A 20,974-nucleotide genomic window follows, 5' to 3' on the forward strand; every position below is an offset into this window, starting at 1 on the left:
AATGATAAGAAGATTATGAACATCAATATACATAAACAATGAGTACTAAAATGTTTAAAAATATTTCTCATGTTGTAATTTTCTTGTAATGATTATACTGTGAAGACAACAGTTTTGCTTTGGAGACCAAATCATTTGCATTGTTTTAATTTTTATCAAGGTTAAAAAAAAGAATGTATAAGAGAGGATTTATGTAATGATGTAATTATGGAAAATAAATTAACTTGAACTTAAAGATTGTTATCAATCAAATGCAAATTGGACCCTCCGTGACGTATCTTTATAGTATCTATCCCATTTTTGTTTAAATATTAATTTTTATGAATGTCAATTTTTGTTCTTCCGAATAAAATAATATACGCACGTCATATATATCTTATATATTACTTTTTGTTGACGCATTTATTTACACAGCCCTACATGAAAAAAAAAGAGTAATTCTTCATCAACATCTATTAAAAAAAAACAGAAATTTATTACATTTTCATTAAACAGGAAATGAGAAAGATCGTGCTTGAAAGGTAAGGAAGAAAGCGACTAATTAGAGTTGTCTTTATTTGAAATCTCTAAACAAATATTTATTTTTTTCCTCTATCAGATTTTCCTCGATGTTTCATTATTGATACTGCTTTTTCCGTCTTTGCTTTTTATGAAAACAAAATTCGTGGTTGATCTTCCCTTTAAACATACTCGCCTTCCACGTCGGTGTTGCTCCCATGTTTTTTTTATTCATGCATGCACACCTGTGTATTTTTATTATGATGGTTTAACTTTATATTTGGTCTGAAATTGCAAAAGAAATAGGATTTTAAAACATCATGCATCAGAACTTATTTCAGGATTATTCTCAAAATTTATCTCCACACTGGAGTATGCATATTTCATCCTTAAAATTTGCAAACAGCAAATTAATGGCACACGACTTTATACGAGCGACAATCGTGTAACTACTCGTGACCATCATGACCATTGTGACGTGAACAGGAAATATGGGATAATATAAATGGAAATTATCGGTGCTTGTTATTTTCATGATGCAGATTTAACCTAGTGGTATTAAGGTCTTTTTGTTACAAGATGCGGATATATTCACCAAACAAAATTGACTAAAAGTCACATGCACGTGCTGTACACAGAAATGTGTAGGCCTACATAGGACAAAAAAAAACATGAGGCATTAAAGTGAGGTCCACAACCTAAAGCTGTTTGTTGCTTTTCCTATTTCGAATATGTGGGCAGTTTAAGAGCCATCCATTTCAGGAGACACTTTATTCTATGATACTCTTCCACCCTGACACAAAGAGAATGAAAAGGCTCACGAATTGTTTTTCACTTTCACTTTTTACAGAACTCAACCTTTTAACTGTTTAAAAACTAAACAATTAGCCTTTTACAGCAGCATATGGTCGATTCAGAAACAGTGGTTGCTTATATTATTAACCAAGAAACGGAATAATGGTTATTCACAAATACGCCCCTCCATCTGCAAATAAAATTAGCAGGTAACTTCTGAACGAAAACACTGCAGTTGCCAATGTTTGTCCATCAAGCGATTCCTCTGACAAACTAATCATGCTTGATTTTGTGGCGTGGTAATAAATTGTGTCTGTTGTGTTGTGATTATTCTTAGTTACATTGTGGACAGGGTAAATCAATTTGTTGCTTGATGATGTTGCTGTAAAATGTTACCTCTCGGAAACGTTTGAATCTATCTGAAATCTGTTAATGGGCAATTACTCACAAAGCAGAGATATCATCAACAACAAGGAAGTTATGATATTTTAAAGTTGTATTCACTAATTGTAGGCATTTTTAACTGATTAAATCGGTAGTGCTACTGACTTAAAAAAATGACTAAAATTCATAATTCTTATTTTTAATCGGATTTTTTGAAAGTTCACCTGGATGTTTTTCTCATTTTGTTTTGCTTCTATTAAATCAAATCTATTGATCAAATGTTTTTGTTTTAACGAGCCACAATACTCTAAACCGCGATGAGTTGATTGCCCATATCATCATTTGGTCATTAAGCCACCCAGTCCCACTTAGCCGAGTTGAAGTCACGAGTTTGGGCATAAATCTTGAACATGACTCGCGACCTTGTGCAGAGTGGCACAGAGTGTGTGAGAGTTCTCCCGAGTCACATCAAGAGATCCCCATGAGTTATTGCGAGTGGTAATTTGAGTCAATTCGCCACAACTCGCAAATGCAAGTCGGCTAAGTGGGAGCCTTGCTTTATGCTGCCCCACGCCCCTCTCTCTTGACGACGTCATCAGTGACGTCAGATCTTGATACATTATGATAAAGCAGAGGTGATTTGTTACAAGGCGAGGATAAATGTGAGCGGGGATCAGGTGAAAAAGAGGTGGAAAACGGCTATCATCGATATCATCAGTTCATGCTGGAGATGATTCAATCATCCGATCTTAAGTGGAAGAGAGAGAGAGTGTGTGTGTATATGTGTGAGAGAGAGAGAGAGAGAGAGAGAGAGAGAGAGAGAGAGAGAGAGAGAGAGAGTGTATGTGTGTGTGGGGAGAAATATAGATCCTTAGAGAGAATGAGAGAGTAGGGAGGGAGAGAAAGAGAGATAGAGAAAGAGGGAGGGAGGGAAATGAAGAGAGAGAGAGAGAGAGGTAGAGAGAGAGAGAGAGAGAGAGTAGAGAGAGAGAGAGAGAGGGTGAGAGAGAGAGAGAGAGAGAGATACAGGAAGGGCACAAGACTGGCTAGGGAAGGGAAATGTGAAGGTGTGTTTAGAGATCAAGAGATCGGGTATGTTTAGTAAGAATGCATTAATAAATGGGGGGGGGGCGGGGCGGGTAGAGGTTGGGTATTGAGATAAAATATGATAATACAAGGCACTTAGGAAGCAAGAGGGAGGGAGAGAGAGAGAGAGAGAGAGAGAGAGGGAGAGAGAGAGAGAGAGAGAGAGAGAGAGAGAGAAGAGGTAGCACGAGAGGATGACTGAAAATCGCCCGGAGAATCGAAGCGAAATCAAGATCAAAGAAAATCTATACTGAAATAAAGATTATGAGCAAACAAAATAATGTGTTACTTTTCAGACACTGAAAGGAAAACTAACGATAAGCATCAATTATTTTTCGGAAAACATTTTACGCGACGTCATGAAACACGTAGATTGACGGACTTCCGGAGTTCAGTCAGAGTACCAAAGCATAAAACACCATGTCTGCTGATAGTACTCGATGATAAAACCATTTTTCAGTATTCCCATGGGAAAAGACCAAAGTTCGTGGTAACCTTATAAACGGCGATTGAAACTTTGGGAAACCAACCTGAACTTCGTGCTCCTAAATTGAGGTTAAGTTCTGGTCAAGATGAAAATATGACATTCTGAAGATCAGTATATTTTTGAATTTCTCAGTCTTTGCATGTCAGTCTGGAGGGATAATAGCGTAGTAAAAGTGTCCTGTTAAAAGGATCGTTCCTACAAAATACTCTTAGCATATTTATATGTAACACAAGCGGACGTGGAGAACCTCATGACAGAATGGAAATTCGTTTAGGTAATCCTCAGGCGTCCGCTGGTGGCATTTTCACTGTCTTGTAACTCTTTAATGTTATATGCTCTGTGTTGTCATTTCTATTTTGTTTATATATACATGTACCTGGAAATAAAATAAATAAAATAAAATAAAATAAATTGGGACCAAACGTTCATGCCACATGTGAATTCCCATTTACCCATTACTTGTATCCAGTGACTGTGGTTTCAGCAAGACATAATTTTGATAATTCCAAAGCACCACTGCATAAATCGATTCTTTTGTACTTCATTATCAACCCGTTCCTATTGTTTCCAGGAGGTTCTTTCACAACGTAATCGCACGACCAGGGCCCCGTCTTATAAGAGTTAAGATTGATCTAAATCAACCGTAAGTCCTCCAACCAATCGCAAGTTTGCAGTCTCCTATCTCTTAAGTTCATAGTTGCGATTGATATCAACTCGTTATAAGACGGGGCCCACAACTCTTTTTTCTGTTAAGGGATTTAATGTCTACATTATCATAAACGAAATATAAGAACGCCTTCCATATAATCAGGATTATGACCATAAATATTGTTGTGGTGATTTGATACTCAAGACAGCCGCGTATAATCAACCTGCCTTATATCATATTCAGTAGAAAAATCAAGAAGTATGACGTTATCTATAACGATGTTTGTTTTTAAACTTTTAAAGGCCCTCTGAATTTGTCAAAGATTGTTGCATGTTTTTTACTCGCTGAACTGGTGTTTTTGAAGTGTTATCATTGCTTAAAAGGTCATTGTACTTCGTTGGGGACCAAACTATGAAGGACTTATATAGATATTATGAAAGCAAAGAAGTTGAACGTCATACTTAAGGAAATTCTAGACTTCCTTTAAGCATAATGCCCTATAAGGCTTCCATAATTATGTCCATATTAGGAGAGGATGGAATCTATAACATACACAGTACATAAAGTCCAAAAACGAAATGAAACAGCAGGAATGCTCCATTATTGTAACTATATAATTATCAATCTCTTTGCATAGATTGTACTTTTTTATACAGTAATTATTCAATAGTGTTAGTTACCCATTGACTACTAAATCGTCACATTTGCCTAAAGTTTAATTAGAGAAAACCCGGTTCAAGTAGGAAATGTGATAGGTAGATTTGATAACAATATAGTTGAACAGTATACTTTTACAAATTCACTTGACATAATTATGTAGGCCTACAACTGGAAAAGTTAGTGCAAAGTAAGCAGTAAGAGAGATTGTGATTATTTCAGTAATGTAGAATCCGAATTGTATAAGGAAGTATAAGAAGAAAAATAAGTTGACGGAAGAAAAGAAAGGTGAATGAGAAAGAAAGACAGAGGTAGACATGATAGAAGTGGAAATAGACAGAAAAGGAAGAAGAAAAGCAAAGGGAAATGGAGGGAGAAAAATGTTTTTTTTAACCATTTATTTTAGAAGATTATAGTAATAAGAGGGAACATGACATTTACTATTTGTCTGTCAGACACGATTTTAATGCATTGACTCCAAAAGTACCCTCAGCAAATAGTACTATTGGAGTCACCTCTTGCGCATAGTTTTAACCAGAACCTCTCAAGGCAGTGTATATTTGTATAATATTGAAAGCAACATGTCGTATGAAAAAATGACGGAAATTCTGGACTTCCTCAATGCCTAAAATACCCAGTTTTGTTTCTGCTTCAATAACCAGTCAAGTACATATTTAGATTTGCTCATCTATTTTGCACATGATGATTAGATTAATAATACACATTTTCATGACAACGGAATTTCCACGCTGTGCACCGTTATGAAAGCCTTTGTAATTCACCAAGATTCGGAAAAGAATGGGGAATATGAACATGACGCATAATGATTTATCATTAGTATAAATTGTGACGTATATATCGTCATTCGTTTTTGTTTTGTGGTGTTAAAATAGAGATAATACCGATAACAAGTTTCTGTGCGTACGGGTGTAGATGCTCAAATATGACAACATTATTTGTACACTTTAAGATACAATTATAATGTGACTAAATAATTTCGATGAACGAGAACGAATATCAGAGATACCGGATTGCCGAATCAACTATTTTATGTGACATGTGCATATATTAAAGGCACACTTTCTTCATTTATCACATATTCCAAATGAAGAAAGTATGCCTTTAATGTAAAATTTTATCAAAGTATACGTCGATACTTTTTTGGCAGCTGATGATGAACTTTTCAACGAATGACAACACTGCGGAAATAGTAATTTGTACAATAATGTTACCGTTGCGTTGATAATTCATGTCTCATTGTACTTATCAATATTTCTTTCGACCCACTTTTATAGTGCTTCCTTCCAATATTATATATTGCTTTCACGTGTGAAAAGTATGTGCGATTCTCAATCAACTTGGGTTTATCGATGGTTGTTGTCCATACAGTCATGTGATCGAATAATATTATTCTAAATGGCACCAAAAAAAGTTTTCTTACCCAGAGTCAAGAGCACAATCGACTGTGTAACACTCCTACTCCCACCCAACCCCTTCACTAAAATTGCCAACGTCTTTCCTTTCCATGATGGGATGTAAAGTACAAAGTACAAAGTACATGCGCGAAGATTGAATTCATAATTTGCCATGGGACTTTATTTATGTACGTATTGGTGCAGCCATAAACATCATAATCTCTTTGCCAACTTTCAACTCCACATGCAGCATTAAAAATACAACGGGTATTTCTTATTGTTAACATGTTGATGCATGAAGTGAACCTTTTGTTTCGAATGATGTTGCAATGATGAAAACAAATATTTCACCGATATCAAAATTCCATCTGGACCAGAGACAGTACTTACATGACAAATTTCGTATATCAAGGTAGCGTGGCCGAGCGGTCTAAGGCGCTGGTTTAAGGCACCAGTCATTTCGATGGCGTGGGTTCGAATCCCACCGCTGCCAATAATTTTTTCTAAATGTAATCAAATATAATTTTAATATTCTTCGGATGTTAAACCAAAAACCTTTGCTCTATTTTATGCATTGATAATGTTATAATATAGGATAATTTGTTTAAAATATTCATGGTACTGCATGTTCCGAACATTTCGAATGATGATGAAATAACCCATATTAATTTCATCGATTTATGTATGCCGGTAGAACCACAACTCTAGTGACTCCTCAATCAAGTCATATCAAGGTAGCGTGGCCGAGCGGTCTAAGGCGCTGGTCTTAAGCACCAGTCATTTCGTGGGTTCGAATCCCACCGCTGCCAATAACTTTTGCAAATTTAATAAATTAAAAGGGACTGATGGACTTTAATGGTACAAGGTATAAGGTATCATGGCGGATCCAGGATTTTCCGAATTGGAGGGGGAGGAACAAAAAAACAATTTCATGGGAACATCATTTCGAAATTTTGCCAACTCTTGATCTAGACTCAGAGCGGGGGAGAGGGTGGGAAGATAGATTTATTATTTCTGGATTAAAAAAAAAAAAAATTTGTAGGGGGGGGGGGGGGTCCATCGGCCCTCCAAAAGGGGCAGTGGACGTGTTTTTTCCTTCTAAATAGGGCTACCATACATACTGTCACTCCCATTCAGGATCCATGCACATTACCACCAAAATCAATATTACCATGATTGCTAATTAAATGGGATTTAATCTTTAAAATGGAGAATCATGATATCAAAATCTTCAGAACCCTTTGACGAAAATAATGAGGAAATGACATTACATATTCATGACTGAGTTTCCTTATCACCTTATCATTTAGATGTCAGTTCATTCACATCGAGGTCACTGACAGGTGGCTATCTCATTAACTCAGCTCTCAACTAACATAAGAAAAAGAGGATAATGGGGGACCAACAGGCACCGATTGTGGAAGTTTTCTATATAGATAGAGCAAGTAGCTACAAGTAGGACAGTGGGGCTTTAAATAGCATAATTAGCTTATGTACAGTGTATGGACTTCATTGTCATTGTTTATCTATATAAAGCCTAAAAATAGTGCAATGCAACATTGCAAATCACAAAATTGAACGACTTATCATTAATTCATGAGAAAATATTCCATGTAGATGTAGTATAATTAGCCTAATTAGCAAAATTCAGCCCACTCTTAATCCCCAACCCCTTAGAGGGATGAAAAGAAGAGATATATCATGCCGGAATTTATTTTCAGGGGAATTCCACCGGCCCTCCCAAAGGGGCATGCAGTTGTCGCGTGATTTTTCTCAAGGAGCTTAACATAGGGGCTGTACGTCACCTCTCCCATCTATCCGTGCACATCGCCAACAACACCAATTTACTTAACATCTATATTGATTTAATAGAAATTAATCCTTCACAAATATTAGTAAATCAGTTTTCCGGAGAAAACATATATGAATATTCTAGATATCGAAAACTTCCAAACCGTTTGGCGGGTATGGCATGATCGTGAGGCAATGGCATTGAAGACCACGAAAACTAAGTAGCTAATGTATTCCCTTTAAAGGCCCACTACACTACTTGTAGCTACTTGCGCCCTCTATATAACAAGCAATGCCTAATCGGTGACCAGTGGTCCCCCATGATCCTCTTTTTCTTATGTTAACTGAGAGCTGAGTTGATGAGATAACCACCTGTCCAGTGACCTTGCAGGGCAGTCTAATCCCTCCTGTAAACTACGGCAGATAAGCTTTAAAAAGCTGTCTGCTTATGATGTAAGATATGAATGTATCCCCTTTTTCTCTATGATTTTTCTCAAACTACTTCAATCAATATGTTTGTCTGATTTGTCCACCTTATTTGAACAAAAAGTTATTCTTGGAACAGATTAGCCTTTTGCATATTATGCGGATGTTAAAGTAAAACTCTTTGCTCTATTTTATGCATTGATAATGTTATAATATATGATAATTTCTTTACAATATTCATGGTATTGCATGTTCCGACTATTTCGAATGATGATGAAATAACCCACATTTCTTTCACCAATTGATGTTTGCCAGTGGAACCAAAATCATATTGAGTCCACAATCGATTTAACATCAAGGTAGCGTGGCCGAGCGGTCTAAGGCGCTGGTTTCAAGCACCAATCATTTCGATGGCGTGGGTTCGAATCCCACCGCTACCAATAGCTTTTGAAAATTTTATAAATTAAAAGAGACTGATGGACCTAAATGGTATAGGGTATAATACTAGGGCGGATCCGGGATTTTTCGAATTGGAGGGGGAGGAACAAAAAACATTTTCATGGGAACATCAATTCGAAAATTTTGCCAACTCTTGATCCAGACCCACAGTGGGGGGGGGGGGGGGGGGGGAGATAGATTTATTATTTCTGGATTATTTTTTTTTTAATTATTTTTTTTTGTAGGGGGGGGGGGAAGATAGATTTATTATTCCTGGATTTAAAAAAAAAAAAAAAATTTTGTAGGGGGGGTCCATCGGCCCTCCGAAAGGGACAGTGGACGTGTTTTTTCCTTCTAAATAGGGCTACCATACAGACTGTCACTCCCATTCAGGATCCATGCACATTACCACCAAAATCAATATTACCATGATTGTTAATTAAATGGGATTTAATCTTTAAAATGGAGAATCATGATATCAAAATCTTCAGAACCCTTTGACGAAAATAATGAGGAAATGACATTACATATTCATGACTAAGTTTCCTTATCACCTTATCATTTAGATGTCAGTTTCCCAGTATAGTTGTTTCATTCATTCTCTCGAATTTTTTGAACCGTTAGTGATGTTAGTGTTTGTCTGATTTTCCACTTTACTCGGCAAAAGTTATCTTAAAAACAGATTTGCTATTTACATTTTGCCGGGACGTCAAAACCTAAAGCCTTCGCTTCTATTGCATCGCTAAAAATAGCAATGTAGATCAATATTCAATGTTCATGTTATCACAGGTTACAAACATTTCTAACGATGTCGTAATAACTGATATATACATTCCATCGATTTCAGTATTTCCCGGTGAAATCCAAACCATACTGAATATTGATTTGAGACATATCAAGGTAGCGTGGCCGAGCGGTCTAAGGCGCTGGTTTTAGGCACCAGTCATTTCGATGGCGTGGGTTCGAATCCCACCGCTGCCAATAATTATTTTTGCAAATGCAAATGCAAATGCAAATCATCCCAAACTAGGAATTGTAAGATGTAACCAAAAATCAACAACATCATCATACTGATAAATAAATATATATATATATATATATATATACAAAAGGGCTGACATATAAACATTTTAATTCTAATGACAATAATAGTTTACCAAGAGAGGCTGGCTGCAGAACCATTACTCTGCTTTCGCCATAACAGCAATATCTTGCCTAATATAAAACAATTACAAATACAGAAGATAATACATTTCTGTATGCTAGTGGGACATATCAAGGTAGCGTGGCCGAGCGGTCTAAGGCGCTGGTTTAAGGCACCAGTCATTTCGATGGCGTGGGTTCGAATCCCACCGCTGCCAAAAACTTTTTGCAATTGTAATCATTCAAATTGGAATGATAGGCTTATATTGATGTAAGTTATAATCATAAAATGGATCCAGGATTTTCTGGATAGGATGGGGAAGGAGGACATCAATTTCTTGGGCGAATAATTTTGAAAAATTCATTGATCCCTAGACCCTCAGAGGGGTGAGAAGAAGAGGAGGAGAGGGGTAAAAAGGAGTTTATTTTTAAGGGAATTATACCGGCCCTCAAAAATAGGCAGTTGGCGTGTGATCTTTTTCAAGGAGCTTAGCGTAGGGGCTGTCACCTCCTCCCCTCCTATACATTCGTTCCTTGTATGATTTTTCCACTTTATTGAAAAAAAAAGTTATTCCTGGACCACATTTACCTATTGCATATTCTGCGGATGTTTAAACCAAAACCTTTTGCTCTTTGTAATGCATTGATAAAATGATAATATATAATAACCTCTTTTCAATATTCATGTCATTGCATGTTCCGAATATTTCGAATGATGATGAAATAACCGATATACATTTCACCGATTTATGTATACCAGTGGAAGCTAAATACTGCTAAGTCATGTATTATCATATATTAACGCAGCGTGGCCGAGTGGTCTAAGGCGCTGGTGGTCGGCACCAGTCATCATTGCGATGGCGTGGGTTCGAATCCCACCGCTGCAACTTTTTGCAAATTTAATAATAATTTAAAACAGACGGATAGGCCTAAATGGTGTATAAGATATAATTATTAGCCCAGGACGGATCCGAATTGGAGGGGGAGAAAGAAAAAAAATTTTTTCTTGGGAACATCATTTCGAAAATTTCGCCAACTCTTGATCCGGATTCACAGTTGTGGCCAGAATTGGTGAAAGATCGATTTATCATTCCGGTTATTATTTTTCTTTTCTTCAAGCGAATTATATCGGGCCACCAAAAGGGGCAGTGGACGTGTTTTTCTTCTATAAATAGCTACCATACAGACTGTCACGCCTTCTCAGGTTCCATGCACTTTACCACCAAAATCAATATTACCATGATCGCTAATTAAATGGGACTTAATCCTTCACAAATATCAGTGAATCAGTTTCCCGGGGTAAGAAAAATGGGGATTCATGATAACCAAATCTTCGGAATCGTTTGGCGAGTATAGTGAGGAAATGACATGATATATTCATGACTGAGTTGCCTTATCATCTAATCATTTAGATGTCAGTTTCCCATTATAGTTGTTTCATTCATTCTCTCGAATTTTTTAACCGCTAGTTATGGTAGTGTTTGTCTGATTTTCCACTTTACTCGGAAAAAGTTATCTTAAAAACAGATTTGCCCTTTACATTATGCTGTGATGTCAAAAACCTAAAGCCTTCGCTTCTATTGCATCGCTAAAAATAAAAATGTAGATAATTGATATTCAATATACATAGAATCGCAGGTTACAAACACTTCTAACGACGATGTAATAACTATATACATTCCATCGATTTCAGTATTTCCCGGTGAAATCCAAACCATACTGAATTTTTATATGTGACAAATCAAGGTAGCGTGGCCGAGCGGTCTAAGGCGCTGGTTTTAGGCACCAGTCATTTCGATGGCGTGGGTTCGAATCCCACCGCTGCCAATAATTATTTTTGCAAATGCAAATGCAAATCATCCCAAACTAGGAAATGTAAGATGTAACCAAAAATCAACAACATCATCATACTGATAAATAAATATATATATACAAAAGACATTTTAATTCTAATGACAATAATAGTTTACGAAGAGAGGCTTGCTGCAGAACCATTACTCTGCTTTCGCCATAACAGCAATATCTTGCCTAATAAAACATTTACAAATACAGAACATGATACCTTTCTGTATGCTAGTGGGACATATCAAGGTAGCGTGGCCGAGCGGTCTAAGGCGCTGGTTTAAGGCACCAGTCATTTCGATGGCGTGGGTTCGAATCCCACCGCTGCCAATAACTTTTTGCAATTGTAATCATTCAAATTGGAATGATAGGCTTATATTGATGTAAGTTATAATCATAAAATGGATCCAGGATTTTCTGGATTGGATGGGAAAGGAGCACAACAATTTCTTGGGCGAATTATTTTTAAAAATTCATTGATCCCTACACCCTCAGAGGGATGAAAGGAAGAGGAGGAGAGGAGTGAAAAGGAGAGATACATGTATATCATACTGGAATTTATTTTCAGAGTAATTCCACCGGCCCTCATAAATGGGCACTTGGCGTGTGATTTTTCTCAAGGAGTTTAGCGTAAGGGCTGTCACCTCCTCCCCTCCTATACATACGTGCCTTGTATGATTTTTCCACTTTATTGGAAAAAAAGTTATTCCTTGACCCCATTTACCTATTGCATATTCTGCGGATGTTTAAACCAAAACCTTTTGCTCTTTGTAATGCATTGATAAAATGATAATATATAATAACCTCTTTTCAATATTCATGTCATTGCATGTTCCTAATATTTCGAATGATGATGAAATAACCGATATACATTTCACCGATTTATTTCACCGGTGGAACCCAAATACTGCTAAGTCATTAGATTATTAAATATTAACGCAGCGTGGCCGAGTGGTCTAAGGCGCTGGTGGTCGGCACCAGTCATCAGTGCGATGGCGTGGGTTCGAATCCCACCGCTGCAACTTTTTGCAAATTTAATAATAATTTAAAACAGACGGATAGGCCTAAATGGTGTATAAGGTATAATTATTAGCCCAGGGCGGATCCGAATTGGAGGGGGAGAAACAAAAAAACAACATTTTTATGGGATCATCATTTCGAAAATTTCGCCAACTCTTGATTGATCCAGACTCACAGTTGTGGCCAGAATTGGTGAAAGATCGATTTATCATTTCGGTTATTACTTTTCTTTTCTTCAAGCGAATTATATCGGGCCACCAAAAAGGGGCTGTGGCCGTGTTTTTCTTCTATAAATAGCTACCATACAGACTGTCACGCCTTCTCAAGTTTCATGCACATTACCACCAAAATCAATATTACCATGATCGCTATTTAAATGGGACTTAATCCTTCACAAATATCAGTGAATCAGTTCCCCGGGGTAAGAAAAATGGGGATTCATGATAACCAAATCTTCGGAATCGTTTGGCGAGTATAGTGAGGAAATGACATGATAATATTCATGACTGAGTTTCATTATCATCTTATCATTTAGATGTCAGTTTCCCATTATAGTTGTTTCATTCATTCTCTCGAATATTTTAACCGCTAGTTATGTTAGTGTTTGTCTGATTTTCCACTTTACTCGGAAAAAGTTATCTTAAAAACAGATTTGCCCTTTACATTATGCTGTGATGTCAAAAACCTAAAGCCTTCGCTTCTATTGCATCGCTAAAAATAATAATGTAGATAAATTGATATTCAATATTCATGATATCGCAGGTTACAAACATCTCTAACGACAATGTAATAATTGATATCGATTTCAGTATTTCCCAGTGATATCCTAACCCTACTGAATATCGATACGTAACATATCAAGGTAGCGTGGCCGAGCGGTCTAAGGCGCTGGTTTTAGGCACCAGTCATTTCGATGGCGTGGGTTCGAATCCCACCGCTGCCAATAATTATTTTTGCAAATACTTAGAAATTATAAGATGTATCCCCCGAAACCAACGACATTATCATACGGAGAAATATATATTTTTAAATTATATAAAAGAGATGAAACAGAAATATTTAAATTATATTATGACAATAATAATGAACCTAAAAAGGCTGGCTGCAGAACCCTTTTTCTTTCGCCATAATATTTTGTTAAAAGCAATATCATTTTAAATGATAAGATACCATGATAGCATATTCGAAGAAAAAAGCAATGAATTAAGTCTTGAATCATTATCACTTTAATAAAAAAGAAATACACATCTGTTATATAAGCGACTGAAACAAAACAACATTGCGATAACAAAATGCATACAGGTACATTTATTCAGTGGTTGAATCTAATAGGAAGCAGGTTTGAATTTATTGACCCTTGTAAATAATTCATCGTCGGGGAAGGTGAAAGGGCCGTCAATGCAATCCTGTTCGGCTTGTAAATGGGGATTCCCCTTCTACACACTGACCGTGAAACGCGATTGCCAAAGGAGGAATTTCTCGCAGGGTCGGAAGGTAGAAATAGGCCGGTGACATGGTAAAAATGATTTTTTTTTTAAATGATTTCCCCCTCTTGCTGTCACAGAATTTGTATCTATTTTCTTGAAAGCCTATTCCTCTTGTTATTTTTGTTAGTTCACAACATATGATATCTAGATAAATGACCTTGCCAATTATGATTATGTTGGTTGCTACATATTTCCACCTTATCAATAAAGGATCAAAATTATACGGATGATTGTTTTCAGTTAAAGTCCAAACTATCTTTCTCTCCCTCCGTTTCTCACTCCCCCCTCTCTCTCTCTCTCTCTCTCTCTCTCTCTCTCTCCCTCTCTCTCTCCCCTCTCTATCTCTCTCTCTCTCCATCCCCCCCTCTCTCTCTCCCTCATCCATTGATAGTAAAATTGGGGGAATTTCCTCATTCAAAAGGAAAGTCCCAAGGTAGTAAAAACGATCATTCTCAATTGGAAAATAAAACAGAACATAACAAGGCAATGGTAATATCAAATTGCATCATTTGAGACTGAAAAAAGATGTTGTAATATACAAGTGTAGAGGGAAATGTTCTAGTCCAATGGGAGAGCAGTTCAAAACCATTTAGGAACTACTTTCAAGATACATTACATATACATTTCATATTTAAAAAAATATACAATAAATCCACCCCATTGTGATAATATATACCTAAAGGGTTGAGGGAAAAGTGTTTTTCTTTAAATTGAGTAGATAGAAAAGGGGGTATGTTTTACACGTAGGCGCCGTTTCAACTTATATCAGGAGGAAATTCGAGTGAAATGTAGATATTGTTCAAAGGCATTTACATTTCTGGCACAATAATATTAAAAATACCGTTACAATTTTTTTAAAAACTTGACTGCTGAAACTATCGATACTCTGAAAACAAGATTATGATATAATATTATTGAGGCACACTAGTTTATTATTAATGTGCTCGTATATTAGTTGTACTATAAACATGATAAACATTAAGAACAACTCCAAATAGAGACCTTTATGAACACATGAAACTTGTATAAATTTAAAAAAGAAAAAAATGTTTTCATTTCCTTTTTGTAATACGTCAAACCTTTATACGTTGGGGATTGCAAGTAAAAAGCTGTATCGGGGAAAGACGCATATGTCAGGTGCAAAAGATACATGTTCACTACTTTCACCATATAATCATTCTCCGAAAATGCCGTTATCATTATAAGCAGATGAAGTTGCTTTGAGTACTGGGATAGTTACTATTCACACTAAGAAAAAATGGTGCAAGTATGCACCTATAGGGGTGCAAACCGATGCAACAATAGCAGCACCTTTAGGGGTTAAATCCGGCACCCTTTTTAAAGGTGCAATCCTGCACCCTTTAAAAGGGTGCCAGATTGAACCTTTTAGGGGAAATAGTACCCTTTATGGTTCATTCCTGCACCTTTAGGGGTGCAAGCCGATGCAACACTAGCAGCACCTTTATGGGTTCAATCCTGCACCCTTTAAGAGGGTGCCAGATTGCACCTTTTAGGAGACATGTTAGTACCCTTAATGGTTTAATCCTGCTCCATTAGGGGTGCAAACCGATGCAATAGCAGCACATTTAGGGGTTCAATCCTGCACCCTTTAAAAGGTGCAATCCTGCACTCATACTCGAGGAATACTCGTGAAATCTGCTCGTACACAAATACATATTAAACTTGCATGTTGTTTCTTGGTTAGTAATCATATAATCAACACTGGCGTACTGGTGGGGGTGCTTGGGGGGGGGGGGCTTCAGCCCCCCCCCCCCAAATAAAATTGAACCATGACTTTTTTTCACAAGTGATGTATATGTTCGTGATATCACATGATTTTCAACAAAATGCTAGTTTCTCCATTAATTCTTGCAAACTGACCCATTCCCCCCAAAAGCCAGGAAGAGCTTATGGTTTTTATAGTCACTAAGGGCCTTATAGTGGCCACTAACAGTAACACTGGTAAAAACATCCTTTCCAGAAGCTTTGTGCAAAGCACTGCCGGGAGATAACATGCTACCTACCACTCGGGCTGAGCATGCACAGATTTGCGAACGAGCGTTCCATACTTACATCATGTAACACTGCACATATAGTGGGGGAAATTGAATTCAGACAAGATTAAGAGTAGAGAACGGTACAACGAATCGTCTTCTTTCTCTAATAATTTAATGAAACGGCAAAGCCTTCCGCGCTTTGTACGGGAGGGGGGAAATTGAATTCAGACTAGGATTAAGAGTCGAGAACGGTTTTGATGAAACGCGAAAATGATTTCAGACAAGGATTAAGAGTAATAATTAAATAAAACGACAAAGCTTCCGCGCTTCGCGTGGGAGGGGGAAAACTGAATTCAGACATATACACGATAAAATGAATCGTCTTCTTTCTCTATAAATTTAATGAAACGTGATAGCTTCCGCGCTTCGCGCAGGATGGGCGAAAATGAATTCAGACAAGGGTTAAGAGTAATAATTTATTGAAAGACAAAGTTTCCGCATTTCGCGCGGGAGGGGGACTGATTTCAGACAAGGATTAAGAGTCGAGACCGGTACAGCGGATCGTCTTCTTGCTCTAATAATTAAATGAAACGTGAAAGCTTCAGCGCTTCGCGCGGGATGGACGAAAATGAATTCAGACAAGGATTAATAGTAATAATTTATTGAAACGTCAAAGCTTATGCGCTTCGCGCGGGAGGGGGGGGGGGGGACTGAATTCAGACAAGGATTAAGAGTCGGGGTTGGAACAATGAATCGTCTTCTTTCTCTAATTATTAAATGAAACGTCATAGCTTCCACGCTTTGCGCAGGAGGGGCGAACCAAGAATTAAGAGTCAAGAACGGTACAACGGATCGTCTTCTATCTCTAATAATATAATGAAGTGTCAAAGGTCCCGCGCTTCGCGCGGGAGGGGGGGGGGACTGGAAAAATTAATTAGTTCCTGGCCCCGGGTTTATGGGGTTAAAATTGTAGGCATTTGGACATTGGCATTTTTATATTTGTTGGTAATTGGTGGCTCGTTTTGTCGGTAATCGGTGGCCTCTACACCCTTCCCCCTCCCCCACTGAAAAAGATCTAGCCGCGCCCCCGATAACGACACAGTTTATACACTCGAGATAATTTGTGCAAGTACTACAGTGAAGTACCGGCATCAAAGCACAATCTATACAACGTCTCACGACGTGTCAGATCACTTTTCTCTAACTTCTAACGAATCCCCTCCCGCGCAAAGCGCGGAAGCTTTGCCGTTTCATTAAATTATTAAAGAAAGAAGACGATTCGTTGAACCGGTCTCTACTCTTAATCTTGTCTGAATTCAAGAAGGCCTCTTTTTTTCGAGGAAGTGCCGGTGGACATTAATGCGCCAAATGTGGTTCTCAAATTGCAAAAAGATCCCTACTCTTGGAAGGGGTAGGAGAAAGCAATTTTACGTCATATTATATTACTCCAGGAAGCAGGGGCGTCGCCAAAGGGGAGGGGATGAGGGGGTGCGACACCCCCCCCCCCCCACCTGTCAGGATATTGTCGGTAAAATTGCACTGCCGTCGGAAAAAAGAGAAAAGGGGAGGGAAAAAAAGAGAGGGAAAAAAAAGAGAGGGAAAAAAGAGAGGGAAAGGGGAAAGAAAAGAAGAAGAAAAAAGGAAAAGAAAAGAAAGAAAGGAAAAGAAAGGAAAGAAAAGAGAAGAAAGAAAGAGAAAAAAGAAAAAGAGGGAGGAGAGGAAAGAAAAGAAAAAAGAAGAAAAAAGAGTGAAAGGGAAACTTCATTTAGTCGAGTCGAGAACGGTACAACGAATCGTCTTCTTTCTCTAATAATTTAAGGAAACGTCAAAGCTTCCGCGCTTCGCACGAGAGGGGAAACTGAGTTCAGACAAAATTAATAGAGCTTATTTAGAGTCGAAAACGGTACAACGAATCGTGTTCTTTCTCTATTGATATGAGGAAACGTCAAATCTTTCGCACTTTGCGCGAGAAGGGGGAAACTGAATTCAGAAGAATAGGGCTTATTAAGAGTCGAAAACGGTACGACGAATCGTCTTCTTTCTCTAATAATTTTAATGAAACGTCAAAACTTCCGCGCTTCGCGCGGGAGGGGGAAGCTTCTTTCAGATAAGGATTAAGAGTCGAGAACAGTACACCGAATCGTCTGCTTTTTCTCATAATTTAATGAAACGTCAAAGAGGGGGGTGGGGGAACTTCATTCAGCCAAGGATTACTAGTCGAAAACGGTACAATTAATCGTCTTCTTTTCCTTATAATTAAAGGAAACGTCTAAGCTTCCGCGCTTCGCGCTGGAGGCCCATCACCCACACCCCCTAATGAGCGCGCTTTTAAGTGATTCTCTTGCTCACTACCGCCCCTCCCTAAAATAAGATCCTAGCTCCGCGCCTGCATTAAAATATATAGCTATGATGCTGACTAAATTGAAGAAATAATACGTATATTTATGTCTTCGAGGAAAATGACCATTTCGCGCATAATTATGCAAGTACTATAGATAGTCCATATGAAAAAAAAAATTTAGCTTCGGCCCCGGGTTTATAGGGTTATTTGTAGATATTGAACATTTAAATTTGTCGGTAATTGGTGGCTAGTTTTGTCGGTAATCGGTGGCCTCTACACCCCCCCCCCCCCCACTTAAAAAGGTCTAGCGACGCCCCTGCCAGGAAGTGCCTGAAAATGCGTCTAATTTGGTTCTAAAATTGCAAACGCTTCTTACTCTGGGAGGGGGCCAGAACCCCCTCCCAGACCCACCCCCTGCTTGGTCACTCCACTCCCTCGCCGTTAAAGCCTCGTTCTGTCGCTTCATCGTTTTACATTTCAACCCTTGCCATTTTGTGCCCCACCCCCCGGTAAGAAATTCCTGGATCCCCCACTGATGCCCATACCCCTTGAGCTTGGGGGCTCCGCCCCTTGACCCCCGCCGGGCTTTGCCACTAGACCCCATTTCGAGAAACGTTCAGCAGGGACTGCATGTTAGAGTGGGGGTGATTCGGATTTTTTTTTTGTCAGCCCCCCCAAACGTTTTTGCTCATTACGCCACTGATAATCAATATTATCTATTGCTAAAACGTGAATGTAATTGTAACATGATCAGACAAAATAATCTATTGGTTAATGATTGCCGAAGGAAAATACAAATCACAAAAATGGATGTCCATTGTCATAATTTGCTTAACAAATCATGATAAATGTATTTTTATGTGAACACGTGTAAAGTAATCATGAATATGCATGCAATATGCACCCTTTTTTGCACCCCTTTTCCTTCAATAGGGTTCATTTTTATGTAAAGGGTGCAAACTCTTATTTTGCACCCTTTTTTGCACCCCTTTTTCTTAGAGTGTTCATCAAATAGCTCTTGTCGGAGCTACATCAGATTCTTTGAAACGTATTGCCTCTTTCGCATTTTAGATTTCAAAGCAACGACAAAAACATTAAAACTTCATCAAACCATATTGTGATGACAAAACGGTTCCATACAAATCATGAGTAATTTCATGGTTTCACACCTAAACAGATAGATGGTAGCCCTATCTAGAAAACTCTAGACACTTTCAACATTCTGCGTGATATCCTCCGATTAGGTTTCTGCGAAACTTTCGCTCATTAAAAAATAGCGGAAAATCTTTCACCTTCATTTTCTTTGACAACCGACTGCAATTAACCCATGCATGATCACATTTCAACGCTCTGTTTGTTACCCATTCTTCCTGGAAACAAGTGAAAGGGGTTTTCCAATCACGGATCAGGTGATATGAATCATCATTAGTGAAGATCAAACAAACGGAATAAAATAGGAAATCTAGATTAGCTGAACACCTACATAGCGACAATGCCAAAGTGATTAGATCAAGCATAATTATCCATTTCCATAACTGGCCGAAATGTTGGATTTGTCGGATTTGTATAATTTGCATTTCTTTGAAAGAAGAACATAAATATATATTTCAAATGGCACCAGTATCGTGAATACACTTCATCGTGTAAGGTATTATGCTTTTCATCTCTATTTCAACAATTAATTCGAATATATCATCATTACATAAGCTTCTTAATACATAGATAGGGCTTCTTATAGTCTGACATAAGTAATAATGTATGTTTTTATGACTAAACCCCGGTCAATAACTGAATACACTATTTTTATGTTTTCATTTCTAGCAAGCATGGGCTGGAATTTAAAAAACAAGGCTAAGTGAAAATGGCACTACTACAAAAAAAGGGCACACAGTACTCAGATAACAACATCGCCTTAAATGAAATTTTGATTAATATGATACATTGGATGTTTTAGAGGGGTTAAAATAAGCCAAGTTTAACCTATAGCTCGAAACATAATTTTTTTGTATATACCCTGCAAACAAAATACAATTAAGAGTCATAAAAATGATGTTCTTCAACATCAAACTATAAACACGAAAAAAACATCATTGAGAAAGATGGATTGAGACAATTAAGAGTCAAAACGGGGAAATCCTTTTTAAATGAAAGAACATTAGGCCTATCTTCATTTTCTAAGTTGTCAAAGAATGAAATTTGGATGGATTGAGACAAGCAAAATATGTCAATACCCGGAAGTCGAAACGAAACGGGAAAGCAACATCTTCATCTCTTTAGGTTGATGCCCCCGTCTTTTGCTCTTCCAACCCTCTTCTTCCGTTTATGGTTGTCATGGTTATTTGCTCAGTATCCAGTTCCTGTCTGGCAGACGATTTGAGCACGCGCGAAAACTCATGACGTCGACACAAATCGATATTCCTGCATGCCGCAAAGGTGGATGAACTATATAGAGAAGATTCTTCTCTCTCTCTCTCTCTCTCTCTCTCTCTCTCTCTCTCCCGTATTCTAAAGTCTGGTT

At 37.8% G+C, this 20,974-nt stretch overlaps 8 non-coding genes across 8 annotated transcripts; all 8 read left to right on the forward strand.

Moving 5' to 3' along the window:
- The first annotated feature begins 6,382 nt into the window (after positions 1 to 6,382).
- TRNAL-AAG lies at positions 6,383 to 6,464 on the forward strand. The gene has a single exon. It is a non-coding gene; the product is annotated as a tRNA-Leu (tRNA).
- Positions 6,465 to 6,704: 240 nt separating this feature from the next.
- On the forward strand, positions 6,705 to 6,780 carry TRNAL-UAA. Its single transcript has one exon. It is a non-coding gene; the product is annotated as a tRNA-Leu (tRNA).
- Positions 6,781 to 8,546: 1,766 nt separating this feature from the next.
- On the forward strand, positions 8,547 to 8,628 carry TRNAL-CAA. Its single transcript has one exon. It is a non-coding gene; the product is annotated as a tRNA-Leu (tRNA).
- An 897-nt stretch (positions 8,629 to 9,525) lies between these two features.
- TRNAL-UAG lies at positions 9,526 to 9,607 on the forward strand. Its single transcript has one exon. It is a non-coding gene; the product is annotated as a tRNA-Leu (tRNA).
- Positions 9,608 to 9,905: 298 nt separating this feature from the next.
- Positions 9,906 to 9,987, forward strand: TRNAL-AAG. Its single transcript has one exon. It is a non-coding gene; the product is annotated as a tRNA-Leu (tRNA).
- A 1,527-nt stretch (positions 9,988 to 11,514) lies between these two features.
- Positions 11,515 to 11,596, forward strand: TRNAL-UAG. Its single transcript has one exon. It is a non-coding gene; the product is annotated as a tRNA-Leu (tRNA).
- A 263-nt stretch (positions 11,597 to 11,859) lies between these two features.
- On the forward strand, positions 11,860 to 11,941 carry TRNAL-AAG. Its single transcript has one exon. It is a non-coding gene; the product is annotated as a tRNA-Leu (tRNA).
- A 1,551-nt stretch (positions 11,942 to 13,492) lies between these two features.
- Positions 13,493 to 13,574, forward strand: TRNAL-UAG. Its single transcript has one exon. It is a non-coding gene; the product is annotated as a tRNA-Leu (tRNA).
- Positions 13,575 to 20,974: the final 7,400 nt, after the last annotated feature.

This window comes from Strongylocentrotus purpuratus, unplaced genomic scaffold, assembly GCF_000002235.5.
Source record: "Strongylocentrotus purpuratus isolate Spur 01 unplaced genomic scaffold, Spur_5.0 spur5_scaffold_14, whole genome shotgun sequence".
NCBI classification, from domain to species: domain Eukaryota; kingdom Metazoa; phylum Echinodermata; class Echinoidea; order Camarodonta; family Strongylocentrotidae; genus Strongylocentrotus; species Strongylocentrotus purpuratus.